This window comes from Phocoena sinus, chromosome 4, assembly GCF_008692025.1.
Source record: "Phocoena sinus isolate mPhoSin1 chromosome 4, mPhoSin1.pri, whole genome shotgun sequence".
Taxonomy (NCBI): Eukaryota; Metazoa; Chordata; class Mammalia; order Artiodactyla; family Phocoenidae; genus Phocoena; species Phocoena sinus.
This window is the reverse complement of record NC_045766.1, coordinates 108,385,728-108,395,549: the sequence shown is the minus strand read 5'-3', so window position 1 is coordinate 108,395,549 and position 9,822 is coordinate 108,385,728.

The window sequence follows — 9,822 nt, the reverse complement described above, 5'->3', positions numbered from 1 at the left end:
AAGATGGTACATGGTATATAATACATGCTTATAAATTATTTGTGATTAGATGAATGCATGATGCTTCACCTTTTAGAAATCATGAGACTAGATCACTTGCCTGAAACTTAAATAGTGTAAAACTTTTCTTCCATTCCAGAAATAAAAGAGAATTATGGTAGATTTTCTAGAGCTTTATAGAGGATGAAGGTGCTTCTCATTCCTTAAAGAGTATGATATCCCCCGGTATGCAAATTCATGTTTTGCACAAGTTTGAAGAGTATAAAATGCTAATACTGAAAATAAATTTGTGTATGGTTATTTTCCCCAAATCAGTGAAGAAACATTTAAAAACTGGCTGAATTAATCCTCTGAAATATTACACCTATAACAGTGTCAATAAAGAATGACATAGACAGCTGCTGGATGATTTCAAGGGCCAAGCATTTGATGTGCTCTGTGGTTCAAGATGTGATAATTCTTTGGTCACAGTACATGACAGCTTGAGGTTTTCATTTTCTGTGCGGGGAAAGTGGAGAGCATGGATGATCTCCATATCAAATTCTTAACTAATAATCCAAATGAAGGTGAAAAGGTCTCCAGTAATGTTCACAGCTTGGGGGAGAAAAATGGAACGACAAAAGCAATGACTAGGGGATAAATGCTTTTGGACCATGTGGACTGTGGTTTAGAAGAAGACTTTTACAAGGTGAGAAAATATAGTGAAACTTTAGAGGTAATGAAAAAGGTCTTATTTTCAATTATTCAATGTTGAAAAAAAAATAATCTATGAAGACTAGTTACAGAGAAGCAAAGACAATCTGGTAAATATTCTATGCTTAGGTTGGATATTCAAAATGAGAATGTGGAAGAATTTGATGAGCAATCATACAATTTAATGGTGAAATCCAAGGTGTTGCCTATTTTTCTTTTTTTTTTTTTTTTTTTTTACTTCATTTAACCTTGGGAAATTAGAGCCATAACACTAAAGAATATGAGAAAAGATCAACTGACTTTTGTTATTCTGAGGAATTAAATGTGCAATAACAAATTTCTCATATTTGAAAAATTGCTGCTGGGTATAAATACTGCCCCAGAGGGACTTCCCTGGTTGTCCAGTGGTTAAGACTTCATGCTTCCACTTGAGGGGAACTAAGTCCTCTGGCTGGGGAACTATATCCTGCATGCTTCACAGTGCAGCCAATAAAAAACAAAACAAAACAAAAAACAACTGCCCGAGAACCTTAGAAAAGTGAAACTAAAAAGCACCAGAAAAGAAGAAAACTCTCCTGTCTCTTGCTTTATTGTGACAATTTAATACTTTTACCAACACAGTAGAGACTTTTACTGGAAAGATTTTAAAATATGAAGGGATCAGCTTTGGTTATCTTGTTCTGCAAAGAAATCACACTAAATAGCACTAAATAGAGTGGCTTAAAACAATAATTTGTTATCTTTCATCCTTCTGTGGGTTAACTGAACTCAACTATATGGTTCTCCCTTGGGTTATGTCAAGTGGTTGTGGCCAGAGACAGCAGTCATCTGATGGGTTCTCAGGAGTAGACACTAAAGAGAACTTACTAATTACTATAGTGGCAGTTGATGCTTATTATTGTCTGGAAACATTTGTGGTGCTGTCTATCAGAGTACTTATGAGATTTTGTCTATTGACAATATGGCAGCTGTTCTAAAAGGGATTGTCACAAAGTAAGTATTCTAAGGGACACTGCCACTCTCTTAAGAACTTGGAACAGATACATGCAGATGGTTACCTCAATATTCTGTTGCACTGAGCAATCACTAAATTTGCTTGATTTCAAAATGAAGTGGCAAAAAATCTCTCTCAATGGCAGAAATGTCAAAGAATTTGTGGTCTTTTCCATAATAACACTGTGTAGTGACTTTTAGGAACAATCACATTTTAATAAGCAATTAGAAGCAAAAATCTTGCTGACTTGGGAAGATATAGTTCTCTTTAGTCACAAAAACATAACATTGGTGTCAGTGACATGTCACATATCCATTTCCAAATCTTCCTCTGTGATGGAATAAATCAGCTACACTGATGTGTCCAACTCATTGCACCATTGCTGAAATTTCTTCTCATATATAACAAAGCAAAATCTATTTATATTGATTGCAAAATATTGTAAAAAGTAATGCCCAAAGCATCCTGACTTGACTTTCTAAAATTGGATTTTCCAGAACCAGCCATATGTTTTTTCCCTCTTTGTATAACAAATAACTTCAGTGTGAGAAAACATCATTTTCTGTATATCCTAAGACATTTGACTTCAGTGACTACACAGGACTTGTAAAATGAAAACCATGTCTGAGGACTAAACTTACTGTTATGTCTTCTTTGTCTTTGACTCAAGAAGGGGACTTAGAATGTACCCAGGGACAAGAGTTCATTATTCAACTACATTCTTGTGTTGTCTGAGAGAGATCTTCATGAGGGCTTTCAAATAATACATATTAATATATACACAGGACAAGGAAGACACTTTCTTTGTCTAGAAAATTCTACCAAAGATACACTACACGGCATTTTTAGAGCCAACTTATAAAACTTCCATTGATCTACATGAATGATATCTGTGAATTTGGGAAACCTGGAAGAACATGAGTTAGAAAAACACTTAGAGTATTGGATCAGGTGAAAATATTGTGTTAAAACATGTATTTTGAGGAACATTAATTGTTGTTTGTTTCATTTGGATAGTTTTTAGAGTTGACATATTTTGAATTTCAAAACGAGACCAGTTATTTTCAGAACGTGGACAGCATGGTTCAAAAAAAGAAATAATTCAAGGATAAAGTCTTAAGTACAAATTAATTCAAGGAAGATATTAAAAGATGACCAGTTATTATAATAATTTTGGAGGTTATGAAAGTGAAATCATATTCTAAATTACATTAAGGTGATAACAAAAAACTTGTGGGAGTGAATGTAACATATTTAAAAAAGGAAAAGAAAAAGCAGAATCTATATCCATTTAGTGGCTTTGTTCAGAATCTGTGAAAACCTATATAGTCTTTGAAAAACAGACACAAACAAATATGTCATCTCTCACCTGAATGTAAACTTCATGATGGCAGAATATTTTCTTCTGTTGTTCATTCCTCAATATTTAATTCTTAGGACAGTGTCTGGCATATAGTAGGTTCTCAAAAAATACCTGTTGGAAAAATTTTGAGTGAACCTATGAATATGAAACAAAACATTTATGGCAAACCACACTCCTGAAAACAACCCATTTAACCTACTATGATTAATGCAGTAGTATTAATGTTACTCTTTTCATTATTATTTGTAAACTACTGGAAAGGACTTTTAAAAGGAATAAAATATCCAGCTATTCATCAGAGATAGTCTTTGCTAATCTAAAATCAATCTACCTACCTATCAATCTTTCATCACTCTATCTACACACACAAACACAAAGGCTGATTTAATGAGGAAGAAATCCTTATACAATAAAATTTTATTTGTTAAAAACTGGATGCCTAGCCTCAAAATCATACAGAATGTTAGATGAGGACTGTATAGATTAAAGGCATTTGCATCAAATATATTCTCATCGTGTCTGCTTCAAGATTGCTAAATATCATGCATGATCTCCTTCTTTCAAGTCAAGCTTGGCCTGAGAGGTCTGGCTCCCAATATGGGTCAGAGAACCCTTCTGAGGTCTTAACAAATCAGAAGTCCTGTGAAGAAATAATTACTCTTGAAACCCAAAGACCTTTGTGCATATTTTTTGTCTTTTCATCTCTCTCCATCTCTCATAATCTTTCTCTCCAATGTTATTACATATTCTGTGTGTGTGTGTCTCTTTTTCTTTATATTTTCCTGGATAACGACAGAATCTCCACTGTGAAGAAGTCTTTCAGGAGTACCAAAATCAAAGCTTTCTGGGGAGAGAAAACATTATTTTCTGGCTAATGGATTAGAAAAACTAGACATAAGTATCCTATCATATTAAGCTAAGTAAAATTAAATATAAATCAAACATAAGTCAAAGACAGATTTAAAAATAAGATATTTAGTGGAATATTAGTTCACTAAATTCATTCCATGAACTTCTACACAGATGCTATGCAGGGACCACAAATTTGTCTCTATGAATTCTACCACATAATACATATAAGTACATTACTTTTTGTAATACTGATTATTTATACTGTTGAAAAATAAATTTTAAAAATATATACAAAGGATAAATGGATTTTTGTGTTTGAGGAAGAAATAATTATCCATGATATGTTAACTCTTCCTAAAATAATGTTAAATATTTGAATTTCATAATGAAGCCTGTGTATGTCCATGCCCTCAGTGAAGAGGAAGGAGTTGAGCCTGCTTGATAATTGAGGCAAAACAGGTGAGATGGAAACAGCCTAATGACAAGCACTATTCCTAGCCTTGGTGCCAGGTACCATACTCTCAAATCATTATGGTTGGTCTTTCTATAGTCTCAAGTACTGTCTTAGAAGCTTCTCGAGGTAGTAAGATGGGGCACTAGTGGTTCACTTATGTTGTTTCTTATATTCGTGGCTTATTCTCCTTCACTGCCTGATACTTACTGTCTTAAAAAACATTGTTTCACATATTTTGTCTCATTTTTTGTTTTGTATTTTTCTGTTTTTGTTTTTGTCTTTGCTTTGTTTTGTTTTGAGCTGTATAGTAAATTTGATCCTGTTGCTCCATGTTGGCTGAAAGCAGAAGTTTCTTTTATCTAAACTCTGTATACCTCAAGATAAAATAAGTGTAATTTTACTCTCTACCTCCTAGAAATGCTAAAAGCTTAAATTATATAATTATGTAATTATAATTTATTATATTTATAATTTACTGTCAATTTATTAATTATAATTAAATAATTACTAACATAATTTTAATAGTATCTGAAACAGATTAAATATTCAATAAATATTATCTATCATTATGTTACTGATTCTAGGCCTTACTCTCAAGTACCCCACCCACTGACAAAGACTTACTCCTTGACCAAACTTTGGTTAGGTTCCTCTGAGCCTTTTTCTCAAGTAGGCCTTGACATTTGGTTTCTGCGTCCATCCTGGCCAGGTCCAGTTTTAGCAAGAGTCTTGCTAAGTTATTGTAGTGAGAACCCCCTGCTCTTTGATATGTCATTACCCTCAATATCTGATAAATTCTCATCCCCACCCTTGATATCTGGTCACCTTGGCCCACCTTCATCAAGAATCCTGCTAAGTTGGCTTGGCAAGAATCCCCCCACTCTTGATGTCTCCATTAATTAATTATACACTCACTGACTTCCTCACTCTGCTCTTGGCTATAAATCTCCAGCTATCTTTACTGTATTCAGAGTTGACTCTGGTCTCTCTCTCCTATTATCATAATCTTATTGCAATAATACGGAACAAAGTCTTCCTTACTGTTTTAACAAGTGTCAGAATAGTTTTGTTTTTTTTTTCTTAACATCACCATTATTTGTTCTTTTTCCCTCAATCCAGTAATCCAGTTCTCACTTGATGGTGCAGGCTATTTGCAGTATACTTTGGTTCCTACTCTTGCCTCTATTGAAAACATTTCCACCTAATCCTTTAGTAGATCTAGGGGCTGCTTTGTCTCTCTCAGTCTCCCATGCCTAACAGGCAACCTCTTATCTTATATGATAGACTGGATGTTTTGTCCAATGGTGGGATGTTTTTTCTCCCATGTTCATTTAACTTTAACTTCACTGAAAATCTGACCCCACTACCATGATGCACATGTATAATCCAAATACAACATTTTGTCACTGAAGTGACAAATATGTATTCAAGGCCTTTTAGTTCTGAGAATATCTATAAAAGTCAAGAAAAATTACTAAAATTAAACTTGTCATACATTTTATTTTCAATTTTACCACTCCTTGAAGCACATATCTTTGACTCCTTAGATTTTTTAAAAATCATATGTGTAATCATAAAAAACTATGCACAGCCTATAGACTTATTCCTATGATTAGAATCAAATTATAGGAGTGGAGTCAAGTTACAAAATAGCTTTATTTTATGACAATGACTTGGTCCCTTTATTTCTTGGTGTATATTAGTAACTTGGGTCTTTTTTATTTATTAGACTGTATAATACTTCAAAGTATAGCAAGATGATACTTAAGGTTTGAAATAATATCTTGGACTTAAGAAAGAGAAAAATACACCAATTATTTATAGGTCAAGGTTGTATTAGCAAATTCTGATATTAAACATATTGCATTCTTATTAGGAAAACTATTCCAACCTGTTGGAGACTTCTTTTCTCCATGGAGTATTCTCCTTTTGTCCTTTAAATAGTGCTATAACTTATACAAGCATCATTTGGATCCTGCCTTATAATCAGTGTATATTCAATATAAACATTTGCTTTGTGGTATATCAGTGTGACTTTTATTGGGCCCTGGAGGAAGAAATAAAATAGTCTTATTTTTCAGTGCAGATAACCACATTCCAATTGAATGTTCCACATTTGTAGGCCATATTCATACCATATAATTATTGAATGATAGTTTTGTGTGTTTGATTTTCTTTTGTTTTTTTTAAGTTAACATTATTGTATAAAACAAAGAAAATAGACTTTCATTGACCTTGCATTGACTTATAATTTATGTGCATTTGTGTATTGAATTGAGACGGCTTTAATTAACATGTTCTTTTGTACTGAGCAATTCCAAGATCCACAGGAAGCCACTTTTGTACAACATTCAGTGGCACATACATTTATAGGATATGTTCTAAGGGTACATTCTGCTTTGTAATAATCAACCATTCATCATAACTCAAGAATAGATACTTTTCCTCAGAAAAGTTTACCAGATATTGAATTTTAGAAATGAAATCAAATCATACCTTATCTCTGAGAAGACCAGAGTATTGTTTTAGACAACAGGACCACAATTTTCAAGTCTCTCTGATAAACCATCATATCAATCAAATTTAATCAAGTTAAAATATCAACTATCTGATTTAGAATGTGGTGATTTTAAGTTGTTATGGCCAATATCTTCTCCATTCACCCCTAGCTGCCCAAAGAAAGAAAATAAAATATCTACAAAGTGGAAGCTGCTTTACAGGTAAGAAAACCGAATATTAGTTTCTTTTTTCCATTTGTATCACTCATACAATATCAATTTGCAGATTATTCTTTGTACTGCATACTTTCAAGGCAGAAGATGGATGAGAATCCAGGTGTCATTCTTTAAAAAGAAGAAAACTACAGATGGTGTCTTAGTTTCTGGGGCTGCCTTAACACAGTATCACAAACTAGGTGGCTTAGAACAACAAAAATTTATTTCTCACAGTTCTGGAGGCTAGAAGACTGAAACCAAGATACTGACAGGGTTGGTTCCTTCTGAGGTCTGTGAGGAAAAATCTGTTGCATGCCTCTCTCCTAGCTTCAGGTCACCTCAGTCATTTCCTGTCTTGTAGATGGCATTCTCCCTGTGTCTTCTCATCATCTTCCCTCAATGTACTTCTCTGTATTTAAACTTACCCCTTTTATAAGGACATAATCATATTGTATCAAAGTTAACTTTAATGAGCTCATTTTAACTTGATTACCTGTATAAGGCCACCATTTCTAAGTAAGGTCACATTAATAATAGGTATTTGGAGTTAAGGCTTCAACAACTTTTTGTTTGACACAATTCAAACCATAATAGATGGTAAAAGAGAGAAGACGAACCTTCTCAGAAATCCACTCTGTGATTGTAATTTTTAACATCTTCTGGGAAACATCTACTGAATTCATGAATTACAGAACAATATTTAGCAAATTTATGTGTACTACATTACTAAGTAATGAGGAATTTTTCTAGACATCTGTGAAAATTAACTTATGCTTTGGCTTAAAATTTAAAAAAAAGTCAAATTTGTCAAAAAACAAAAAGATTATCAAACAAAGTTCTCCTCATCTCTCATCTGAAAGAAAATAAGTTCCCACCATCCACCCAAAAGGGATAACTGAATGGTCACCAGAGGAAGAAAGGAACAAAATATCTACAAAACAACTAGAAGACAATTAACAAACATAGCAATAGCAAACACTTACCTATCAATACTTTAAATATAAATGGACTAAGTTCTCCAGTCAAAAGACATAGAATGGCTAAATGAATAGAAAAACATGACTGAACTGTATGCTGCCTACAAGAAACTTGCTTAAGTTTAAGGACACATAGACTAAAAATGAAAAGAAGGAAAAAGGTATCCCATGCACATGGAACCAAAAGAGAGCAAAGGTAGCCATTCCTATATTAGACAAAGTAGGCTTTAAGTCAAAAACTGTAACAAGAAACAAAGAAGGTCATTATATAATGACACATGGATTGACTCATCAAGAGGATATAACAATTACAAATATTTAAGCACCAAAAATTGGAGTTGAAACCACAAAACTCCTAAAAAAAATATAAGGAAAAACCTCCTTGATATTGGTCTTGGCAATGACTGTTTGGATTTGACACCAAAAGCAAAGGCAACAAAAGTAAGAATCAGTAAGCATGAGGTGATAACTCATTGTGGTTCTGATTTGCATTTTCTCGTTGATTAGTGATGTTGAATACTTTCTCACGTACTTGTTGCCCATTTGTATGTTTTCTTTGGATAAATGTTTATTCAGGTCTTTTGCCTATTTTGCAATTGATCTGTTTAAGTTTTTTTGCTATTGAGATGAATGCATGCCTTATTCATTTTTATATTTACCAGTTGTAGGATACATGGTTGCAAATAATTTCTCCCATTTTGTATGCTGCCTTTTCATTTTGTTGATTATTTCCTTTGCTGTGCAGAAGCTTTTTAGTTTAATGTAGTCCCACGTGATTTTTTTTAATGCATTTATTTATTTACTTTTGTCTGTACTGGGTCTTTTTTGCTGGGCACAGGCTTTCTCTAGTTGCGGTGAGCTGGGGATATTCTTTGTTGTGATGCAGGGGCTTATCATTTTGGTGACTTCTCTTGTTGTGGAGCATGGGCTCTAGATGTCAAGCTTCAGTAGTTGTGGCATGCAGGCTCAGTAGTTGTCGCTTGTGGGCTCCAGAGCGCAGGCTCAGTGTTGTGGCTTACCGGCTTAGTTGCTATGCGGCATGTGGGATCTTCTCAGACCAGGGATCAAACCTATGTCCCCTGCATTGGCAGGTGGATTCTTAACCATTGCACCACCAGGGAAACCCCCACATGATAATTTCTGTGTTTGTTGCCTTTGCTTTTGGTGTTAAATCCAAACATTCATTGCCAAGGCTAATGTCAAACAGCTGTTCCCCTCTACTTTCTATGTTTAAATAGATAGCCAGTGGTTGATTCTCAGACATCCACAAGCATTTTGTAAACAGGTGAGATGTTCATATTGACTGTTTAAAAAAATTACCTAAAATTATGCATGTAATGATATATAATAGTTAATATTTAATAATATATTCAAATATGGATACTATAATCTATATATGAATAGATAAAGAAGAACTGGTAGGAAACATATTAAAACTTAAAATATATTAAAACCTAAGTATATCTGGTAATAGAGAAATCTCTCAGTTCACCTCTTCCATATACATGTGACTCAAACAATAAAGAAGATAAAATGGCAATGCAATTTCTTCAGTTTCAAAGAATTTAGGTGGTAGGACATTAATCAAATTATATATATTACATGTTGTGGCAAGCTATCATGTGCATTCTTTTGTTACACAGACTCACAATTTTTTGTCTTCTACCAAGAACTTCAGTTGGTTTACAGAAATGGTGATACAATGATTTTAATCTCTATCCTAAGATACAGACCATTGTTTTATCACATGATTGGTATGAGTTGCTCTGCAACTT